At 33.9% G+C, this 10153-nt stretch overlaps 1 long non-coding RNA gene across 1 annotated transcript; it reads left to right on the top strand.

The window, feature by feature from the left end:
* The first annotated feature begins 1503 nt into the window (after positions 1-1503).
* LOC117803511 lies at positions 1504-9356 on the top strand. The gene is made up of 3 exons (XR_004627488.1): positions 1504-1558; positions 3889-3984; positions 9277-9356. It is a non-coding gene; the product is annotated as an uncharacterized LOC117803511 (long non-coding RNA).
* The last annotated feature ends 797 nt before the right edge of the window (positions 9357-10153 follow it).

Here is a 10153-nt window from a genome sequence, read left to right as displayed (position 1 = left end):
CTGTGATTTTCCTTCTGGCTTTCTTCCCTCTTCTCATAGCTCCCTCTAAATGCACATCTTACTCAGCATCATTCTTAACAATAATACATATTTCCACTTATCTGCTTCTAAACCCTCTTTACTTGACCGAATTTTTTGGAGGGAGAATATAGAGGCAGAGGGAGAACTATTTAGTGCCAAATGTGCTTCAATAACTTTGAAGCATGTTCTTCTACAGTAATCCAGGAATAACACCCACATTGTTCCTCTACATACAAAATACATATATATTTAGTGAGGAAAAACCTCCAGCAGGTTGGGAAAACTCCAGTTTTTATCTTGGATCCTTTTGTTGGCAGGGTCCCAAATCCTGCTTATTGATAGAGGAGGCACCTTGTTCATGACCATCCCTCAGCCCTGACCCTTGTCATCTCCTAGCCTGCTAAAGCAAGGAATGACAACTACCACTTTGCCTTTTTCACAGTAGTTGTCAGTCAGGGGATGACTATCTAGTAAGGGAATGAGAAGCTACATGTATGAATGGATGAGGTCATACCTTTGTCAAGCATCAGAGCTTGAAACATTTGAAAATGAATAGCTACAGTGTGAGTAACTACTATGTGTTATATATTGGGTCAGGACCTTTGCAACAATTCTGAAAATTAAATGGAATTGTCCAAATTTAAAAGAATGGAAAACAGGCTGAGATGTTATCGCCCAGCTACAAGGTGCCAGACCAAGATTCAAACGGTTGATTTTGTGACTTTCAAGTGCATACTCTTCCCAACATAGCTGAGAGAGAAGGTTTATGGTCAATACCAGTAGATACTTATGTTTACCAATTGGTAATCTAAATTATGAAATAGAATTATAAAATTGCCATATTAATTCCCTACTGATCCACTTTGCTCCAGCCTCAGTTACCTTCTTTTCTGTCTGAGGGACTTCCCATCACTTGTTTGTGCTGATCTTCTTCCCCTCTTCCCACAACTGCCTCATAATTTCATCACTTCATCATAGAAAACTTCCCTACTCACCCAGCACAAAGATGCCACCTAGTCACTTTCTGTTATATCAAACTATCACCAATTTCAAATATTTCTTTAAAACATTAACAGTATCTAACTTTATTGTGTTTATTTCTTTGCTTTATTTTTTCCTTGCTCCTCCATTCCCAACACTATGTAAGCTCCATAAGGGTAAGGACCTTGTTGGTCTTGCCAGCATGAGTAGTGCCTAGTGTAATAGTATGGACGTGAAAACAAAGTTTGCTGAGTGATAAAAATCAAGAAAGGAAAGTAAGGAAGGGTAAAAAAAAGGGGGGGTGACTATATTTGTTCAAGTAATTACCTAGATTTTTTTTCCATTCCAATCTGAGAAAATTGCATTATGCATTTAGACATTGTTTTTAAATGATTGTATATGTATGCATGTGCACGTGTCATACGAAACTAAATAAGGCATGAAGATTTAAAAGGCATTTGTCGGAGTCTTATATTGAGATGTAATAGATTCTTTTTCATGCAGGTTTGATTTAAGAAATACAGTAATGTTTTCATGAAGGAAAAAAGCATATAAGGTATGGTCATAGTAATTGAAATGTTTTTTCTTGCATTGAAATATTGTCATTAGACTTTATTGATTCTTCTGATTTAGAAATTTAATTTGTAAGAAGGAAAACTTGAGGTGATTTCTGTATTATTTCTATAATATATCAAAAACTTATAAAATTACTATCTGTTCATTCCTAAATACCATCAGTATTTAAAATGACCCCAGAGTCTTCTGTTTAAAATGTATAATAATTCGACAGCATTTTATATTAATAAACTAGATAGATATTCTTCTCATTTTGAAGATGATTAAACAGAGGCAAAAAAAAAAAAAAAGAAGAAGAAGCTAAAATAAGACACTCAGGAGCCATTTCAGTATAAGTGATACGGAAGTCCAGTTTTCCTGATTATCATGCAATGTCCCTAAGCCACAAGCTAACAGTAGTTTTCATTGCAAATAATGTGATGGTGTAAACACTGTACATAACAAGTCAGAAAAGATCAGAAAACTTCCACAGTTTTTTAATTCACAACAGTATTAGATACATTGAGGTTACTGGTATATACGAATACATAAGATCCTTGACGTTCACATATTTTATTTACCTTTATATGTTGTAAATGTTAATTCTATTACCTTTATATACCAAATTTGGATTTTTATGTATTTTCATATAGCTCCACTTCAAAATATTAAATGGTGGCTCTGTGTTCATTACCATCTTGATTTGTACAGTTTTTATAAAAAAAATATGAGCATTTACTATACATCTTTCTATTAAACAAAAATAAGAATGAAATTTTTAAAAGTGCAAATACTGATACTAATGACAAGATGTTGGATATTCATACTTAGAGATTGAAAAAAGAGTGGAAATCGAGAGGTGTGGCCATAAGCAGCAGCTGTTTAGCTCACTTGAGCTTTCTATTTTAAGTCTTCAGGAAAAGAACAAAATTATAGAATATGAGATATATCATTGAAGCTAAAGATATATCACGGAAGAGGTTGACACGTAAATGTTGATACATTATTCATGATTTCACCTTTTGTTTTTAGCTCTCTGAGATCGGACTACTTCATTTTACATGTTGCATATATCATTGGAAAGTAGTGAGCTAATATGTATCTCATTTTCAGTGAAAATGCTACCTTTTCACCCTAGATCACTCCAACCTGAAGGGTACAAAAGTTGTATCCTACCCTTTATACGCACACACGCGCGCACACACACACACACACACACAAATTCGTAGCAAATCCTTTGCTGCAATTAGGCTCTGAATTCCAGCCGTGGGTAGAGCTTGACCCATAACCTAGCCTTACACTTTGCCTCCCCTTATACCTGGCCCCACTGCTTCCCAATCCATCCATCCATCCAACCATCCATCCAACTACCTGGAAAGCAGTGTTCTTTGTGATCAAATATACAAGTTCTGAGTCTAGACTGCTTGGATTTAGATCCTGACACTGGCATTTAATTGCTGCTTGACCTTGAGCAATTTATTCACTGTGCTTCAGTTTCCCCTTCTACATAATGGAATAATTAGAGTGCTTATTTTTGGAAGATCAAGTCCATTAATACATCTGAATATTTTAGAATGGTGTTCACCACATAATTTGTCATTTTTATTACATGTGTTTTTCAAAATGTAGGCATCCACACATTTAGAAGTCTTTTTCTTAATATAAATTCATCTTTGCTGTTTAGCAACTAATGAATTTAATTATACTTTTCAAATTTCACACAACTGGTTGAACAGCTTTGATTACCTTTTAAGAGGTAAACTAAAGTATGTATCCTCAGAGCAATTGAAACAACATAAATGTACTAAAGTTACAAAGAAAAAATCTGACTGTTCAGTGATTCTTCTGAACTCCCATGGAAATAATAAATATGGTTAATCAGAAAAGTACCTTAAATATTCTCTAGTTAGAAGCCAGATCATGTAGGCATTTAAAATTAAAACAAGCATCTTGAATTATATTCACATGCAAAGCAGAAAAAAATATGCACCATATTGAGTTCAGATGCAACAAGCTGAACATGTGCTACAGAGCTAAATGAGTAATGCAATTTTTACACTGGGTCCACGCAAACTTTACAGTTGCAGAAAATAAGGATATGGCAAAAAGCAATCTGGAAATGTCATCGCCAAATCAATAATGAAGAGGAAAGTTCATCACCTCCTACTCAAATATCAATACAAATTATATTTAAATACTGGTAAGTATGCAGAAATGCAATATATATTTAAGACCATTAGGACTAACATTTTTAACAAGGCATTCACTCAGATTTAGGAAACATAAATAAGAAACAACTCTAATTTGTCCTCTGATATTTTTGCCTACAAGCCTATGAGCTTTGCTTGGACTTTAGCCCTGGGAAAGTCACCAAGTTGCACACTGTGGTACAGAAAAGCTGAATGCATCAGATGTTAATGACCAAAAGTGAGTTTTTCAACTAATTTCCTATATCATTAATAGATTATTTGCCTAGGAGTTAACTACTAAATTGTGTAAGGCCATGATTTCTCTATGACTTCTCTGTTTTACCCAAGCAACACTTCAAAAATAATTTATCCATAGTTTAATATACTAGAACATGGGTCAAATGGGATCAAGATTGTGAAAATAATAAATTAAAAAAGCTTTGTTTTTTATTTTTCCCACCAATTGTTCCTTCTTTCCTATTATTCTTCAATGTTTAAAACTCTTGCTGAGGATCAGCTCCCTGATAAAACCAATCACAGAAGGACTGACACCAAGTTTCTAGGAGAAGCTCAGTCACTTAAAGCAAACTAGAAGGTAGGTCATTTATTTATGCTGGAGTCATGTGAGAGCTAATAAGTAGGAATGAACCAAGTAGGAGAGAAAATACAAATGCCCAAATCCTCACTAAATAGTAATAAAGAGATCCATGTTAGAGATACTGCAAAAGCTGGATTGGACCCTGAAGGAAGAACCAAGCCAACAAGTCAAGTCAAAAGTGAAATGTGGATATCCTATACAGGGGGAAGATTCTAGAAACAGCAATAAGCATTATAGGAAGAACATTAAAGTGAATATGTTATGTCCAGATTAGTAGATTTTTAATTCTCAGAAAAGATTTTGACACTATTAATGAAGCTTAAAGCCCAAAATGTCCTGCTATATTACCATGTTTTTGGTTATTACTAAAAGAATAACTGATCTACAATGCCTTTTAGAAACTAAAAAAATCTATTATCTCACATAATGAGAAAATCAGAGGAAGAGCCACTTTAGCCAAGACTGGATATAGTGATCTAATGATGTCACAAAAGACTCAGTTCCTCCACATTTAATTGCCCTGCCTTCTGTGTTTCTCCCTGTGATTTAAGATGATTGCAGAAGCTCTGGGGCCTACTTCATTCACTTCCACCAGAAATGAGAGCGTCTTTAAACCTAGGATTCCCTACAAAACTTGGAGCTACCAGGGTAAATATACCCTGAGTCGTTGGTTTTTCAATCTGCAACTAAAGAATAAAGATCAATAGAAATAGACCTGTCTTATGGTTTCTTCTTTCCCTCCCAAAACAAAAGAGAATAGACCTCAGTGACTCTGCACATACTTTGATCATGGTGGGATTCTACCACCCATTCTCACCTGCCTGCATGGACATGATCCAAGTTGGGTCAAGCAGTATGGACAATAGGAAAGAGGAATCTTTTATGTATGGATATTGGGAGCAAGAAATTCTCTTTCTGCTGGGGTTTCTAACTAGGAACAATGTGTGTTCTTCATATGAATGACTTTAAAATAACCAGCATTCTGCAACAACACAAGACAAAGGAAGGACCACTCCTAGAATACCCAGTCATAGGAATCAATAAATTCTCTTTTTGCTTAAGATAGTTTCAGCTGAATTTCTATCACTTGCACCTGAAAAATTCCTAACTAATAAATACATTTATATCACATATGGCAACCTCCTCAATGGTGCTATGAATAATTACTAGTTGTTTTTGGCTCAATACCAGAATGATTTCCTAATAAAATGAAGTGATATAACAACTTTACACTTTGTTTTTCAGCAAATTCCACTGCTGTTTGGATGTTAATTTTCAAATTCTTGGCATGCACCAATATTCCATGTCCAGGTCCCAAATTTTGCATTCTGCAGTAATTACACACTCACCACAAAGCATCAGACCACTTGATCCCATAGAAAAATGTAAAACATTTCATAATAATAACAAGCTTTGAAAGATAAGCAATTAAAAAGACTTTTACTGAACAGTTTTATCCAACTTCAGTAAACTAAACATTCTTCCCTTCCGTAATTTTACCAATTTTCTTCTGAATGGCAACTGAAACAACAACCAAATATAAAAAATGGGGCTGCTGTATCTTTGATGGGACCTGAAGACAGTCACAGCCCAAATCACCATCTCCAAATAGAAACAAACAAAAAAAAATTATTGGGACCAAAATGGCAGAAAGGTGTCACGAGCAAGTACAAAGTTCTAGAGATACTTTAAAAGTACGGAGTTCCTTCAGATTAGATGATACAGCTCTGAAAGGATCAAGGAAGCCTTATTTGGAAGGTGTGAGTGGAATACAGGTGCTCTAAAGCAAGGCTGATGAGTGAAGGGAGGCTGAATAAGCTACATAGATATGTCATCTTTTCAGAAAGCGGGCAAGAAGAGAGTCATCTTTGTGATAGCTAATCAAAGCAGGCAAAAATAAATAGCTGCTGAATACACCATAGATACCTGGAGCACAGGGCTGTCCTGTGAAAACTGAAGGGCTTCTGCTCAAGACATGGGAAAGGTAAATAATGAGAGAAGACTTCCCTCGAGGAGATGACGAAACGAAGATGGCGAAAGTGTGTCCTAAACTTGCGGCGCTTTAGCTTTCACCTCTCACCCAAAATTAATTTCATCAAATATCTGAACCAGGTATGCATGCCCTGTTTAAAATTAGTAAAAATCAGAAAGAAATGACATGCACATAGATAAAAAATTAAATGAGTAGGAAAAAAGCAATGCAAGAAGAGAAAAGCTTATAAAGCAAATACCACTAGAAGAAAGTTACCATGAATCAGAAGATAGTTTCTAATTAATCAAGTCTTCTTGAGTTCAAATGAATTAAAGAAAACATGAAGAAAAAAATTAGTAAGACTAGAAATGTGAAATAAGATCACAGACTCAGAAAAAAAAGTGAGATAAAACAGTTATAGAAATCGAATCAACATTAGAAGCAGTGTATACATATATACATACACATTTGTATTCTATATTTTGGGACGGAAGAACAAACTTAAGAGAATCAAATACAAGTTGAATAAAGAAAGACTAAGTAAAACAGAGATCAAATCATAGATATTGAAAAGAAAGGAAATAACAATATATGCACAATTGTTGTTACTAAATATGAGAACAAAACATATATTCAGTAATACCAATTATGAGAACAGAACACAGTAATACATGAATAAAGAACACATACTTAAAATCCAAAGCTTTTTCCATAAGCATACTTTCCTTAAAAGAAGAAAATGCCTTATTTATAGATTAAAAGGGCATATTTGTATTCTAGGAAAAGTTGGTCAAGAACAATAAAACTAACAAAAATACTGGAAAAAGCTGAATCAATAGACAAGTTATTAACATTGATAAAAGAATTCATCAACATCGCCTGTAAAATAAACTTACAAAATCTTTTCTAAATGAAGGACACCCAGTTAAAATTAACAGACCAATCACACTGGGAAAAAGCTGACATTACAATATCTAAAACCATGAGGGTTAACTTAGAATATATAAATAATATATAAGAAATGTCTTCATATCGACAAGAAAAGGTATGACTTCTCAAGAAAAAAAAAATGGCCAATAAGTATATGAAGTATAAGAAGAAATGCACATTAAAACAATAGTGAGAGAAGGATGTAGGCAACTTCATGTACTGTGTGAGAATATAGACTGATGTAGCTGTTCTAGACAGCATCTTTTAGTATGAATTATATTTGGCATACATACGCTTTTTGGGCCAGCAGCATAGCTCCAGAAGTTTTCACAATAACTCTTAAGGAGACAGTACAAACAAGTATAGTATGTCCACAATGGGGTAACAAGAAGCTGGAGAAATATGGGTGGTGACCGTCACTGAGGGAACAGACACGTTACCTGTGATAGGTGCACATTATGGAAAACTGTGCAGCAATGCATATACAAACTTAGACCCTGCAATATAATGCTGAGTAAAAAGAACTAAGAACTAGTGTGAGATTTACAGGGAAAAAATGTATACAAAAAATGTGAAATAAATATTTTGAAAGAAAATGCCCAAATAAATGTTTACCCACCAAATATTTAACATATTTGGCAATTGGGAAGAGGGAAGGAGAAATAGGAGGGGGGTAAGTAAAGAAATTGAAATAAGGAAGGAGACTTTGAGCTAGAGTACGATTATCTCCACTGCTTGTGAAGCTATATTACTACAAAATATACGTTAAAAATAATGATTAATTAACAAAGAAGGAAAATGCTTTTGAAAATATTGAATTTCAAAGACAGATGAAGAATTCTACAAAGATATTGCTCTATTAAGCAGGGATAATTTCATTCAGTAGTAGTTCTTTATATATATATTGTAAGTAATTATGTGTGTCAAATGTTGAATAAAAATTAGAAGAGAATGGAAAAAAATGAATATATATTTGTATATGAATATAGGAAAAAAGCTATTGAATAGTATAAAGCTGTTAAATGATTTCTCTCAAACTCCATTGCATTATCACTACAAACCCACTAAAAATTACTAAAATGAAGACATCAGAAAACATTGAGTACTGAGAAGGTTGTGGAGAAACCAGAACTCTCATTTATTGCTGATAGGAATGGACATTGGTATCACTTCTTTAGATAACTCTTTAAAAGAATCTTCTAAATCTAAACACATGCATACCCTACAATTTAACAATTCCATTCCTAGCTCTATACTTAAAATATTTATATACATGTGCACCAGAAGACATGTGATGTATAATAATGCCCATAGCAACACTATTTGTAATGGTCCCAAAAAAAAAAAAAAGCCCAAATACCAATTAACGGTTGAGTGGATAAATAAACTGTGGTTTAGTCACCCAATAAAATAGGAGACAGCAGTGAAAAAGAACAAAGTACAACTAGTCACAACAATGAGGATGAATCTCACAAATTTAAATTTCAGTGAAAGAGGCCACAAAAGAATAGTGTATGATACCGTTTATATACTCTACAAGAACACGCTATAGTAGAAGTCAGGAGAGTGATGAGGGACTTCAGGGATGCTGGTAGTTTTTTGTTTAAATGTTTCATGGGTCCTCTGTGGTTATGATTCATGTTCATTTGGATGTAATACTTCAATTAAAAGTTTTTCCAAAGACACCTTGCTAAATAGGCTTACCACCACTAACCTAAGGCTAAAAAAAAAAAAAAAGTATTGTTAAAATATGAGAATGAGTCAATATTTAACCATCGTTTTCACAGAAGTACAGTTATGGATACATTCAGGCATGGAAAATTCGTCTACTTTCAAATTGCTCGCAAAATTCATTCAAATGTGATTGTTGAAAATATACATTCCTCTTTTCGCTTGTTATTACACTATCTGTGAACAACTGCTTTTATTGATAAAAACTATATAAACTTTATGTTACCTTCCATCTTTCTTTGTGTATGTGAAATTTTATTTACCAATGAACTTCTGTGTTTTGTTTTTTTAAAAAATAGGCAACACTTTTTACCTGTGAGAAGTCGGGAAAATGGTCACTTCCTGGGGAAGGAACAGCTGGCATGGAGCATGAGGGGACCACCAGAAAGCTGGTATTGTGCTGTTTTTTATCCATATATTGTTCACATTGGGGTATCCACATTTATAAAATTAATTCGCTTTGGACATATATTCACATTTTTTCTATCTGTGTTAAAACTCAATAAATATTTTGATTTTTTTAAAAGAATAGAAAAACAAGCCTGGGAGATGAGATTGATGGAAGATGTAAAGCTATTGGATTTTCCATATCTCTGAGCAATATGACTTATTAAAACAGCAGATTTTTTAACTTAAAAAGGTAAATAGAATTAGATATAAATTTGTTTAAAAAGTTAAAAGCATCTTGGGGAACCTGGGTGGTTCAGTCAGCTAAGCGTCTGCCTTTGGCTCAGGTCATGATCCCTGGGTCCTGAGATCCAGCCCAGCGTCAGGCTCCCAGGGAGCCTGCTTCCCCCTCTCCCTCAGCCTGCACCTCCGCCTGCTTGTGTTCTCTCTCTCACTATCTCTCTCTCAAATAAATAAATAAAATCTTTAAAAAAAAATTAAAAGCATCTTATGGGCATCCAGGGGGAAAATCATGTAAAAAAAGAAAAATATGAATGACATTAGGCATTTACACAGAATCCTATGTTAAAAATGAGTGAAATATTTATGAAGTACATATGAAAAAGAAGCGTGACTCAAGACTTTTTATATTCAGTTAAGTTGACATTTTAGTATAAAAGAAATAAATTCATGAATATGCAAGAAACCATGGAATAGAGTCCAAAAGCCTGTCTTAAAATTTTGATTATGAAATGCAAAGGAAAAAAAAGATGAATCAAAATTAAGATC

Source organism: Ailuropoda melanoleuca, chromosome 8 (genome assembly GCF_002007445.2).
Source record: "Ailuropoda melanoleuca isolate Jingjing chromosome 8, ASM200744v2, whole genome shotgun sequence".
In the NCBI taxonomy this organism is placed as follows: Eukaryota; Metazoa; Chordata; class Mammalia; order Carnivora; family Ursidae; genus Ailuropoda; species Ailuropoda melanoleuca.
The sequence above is the reverse complement of the archived record's forward strand: the minus strand, read 5'-3'. Positions and strand labels throughout refer to the sequence as shown.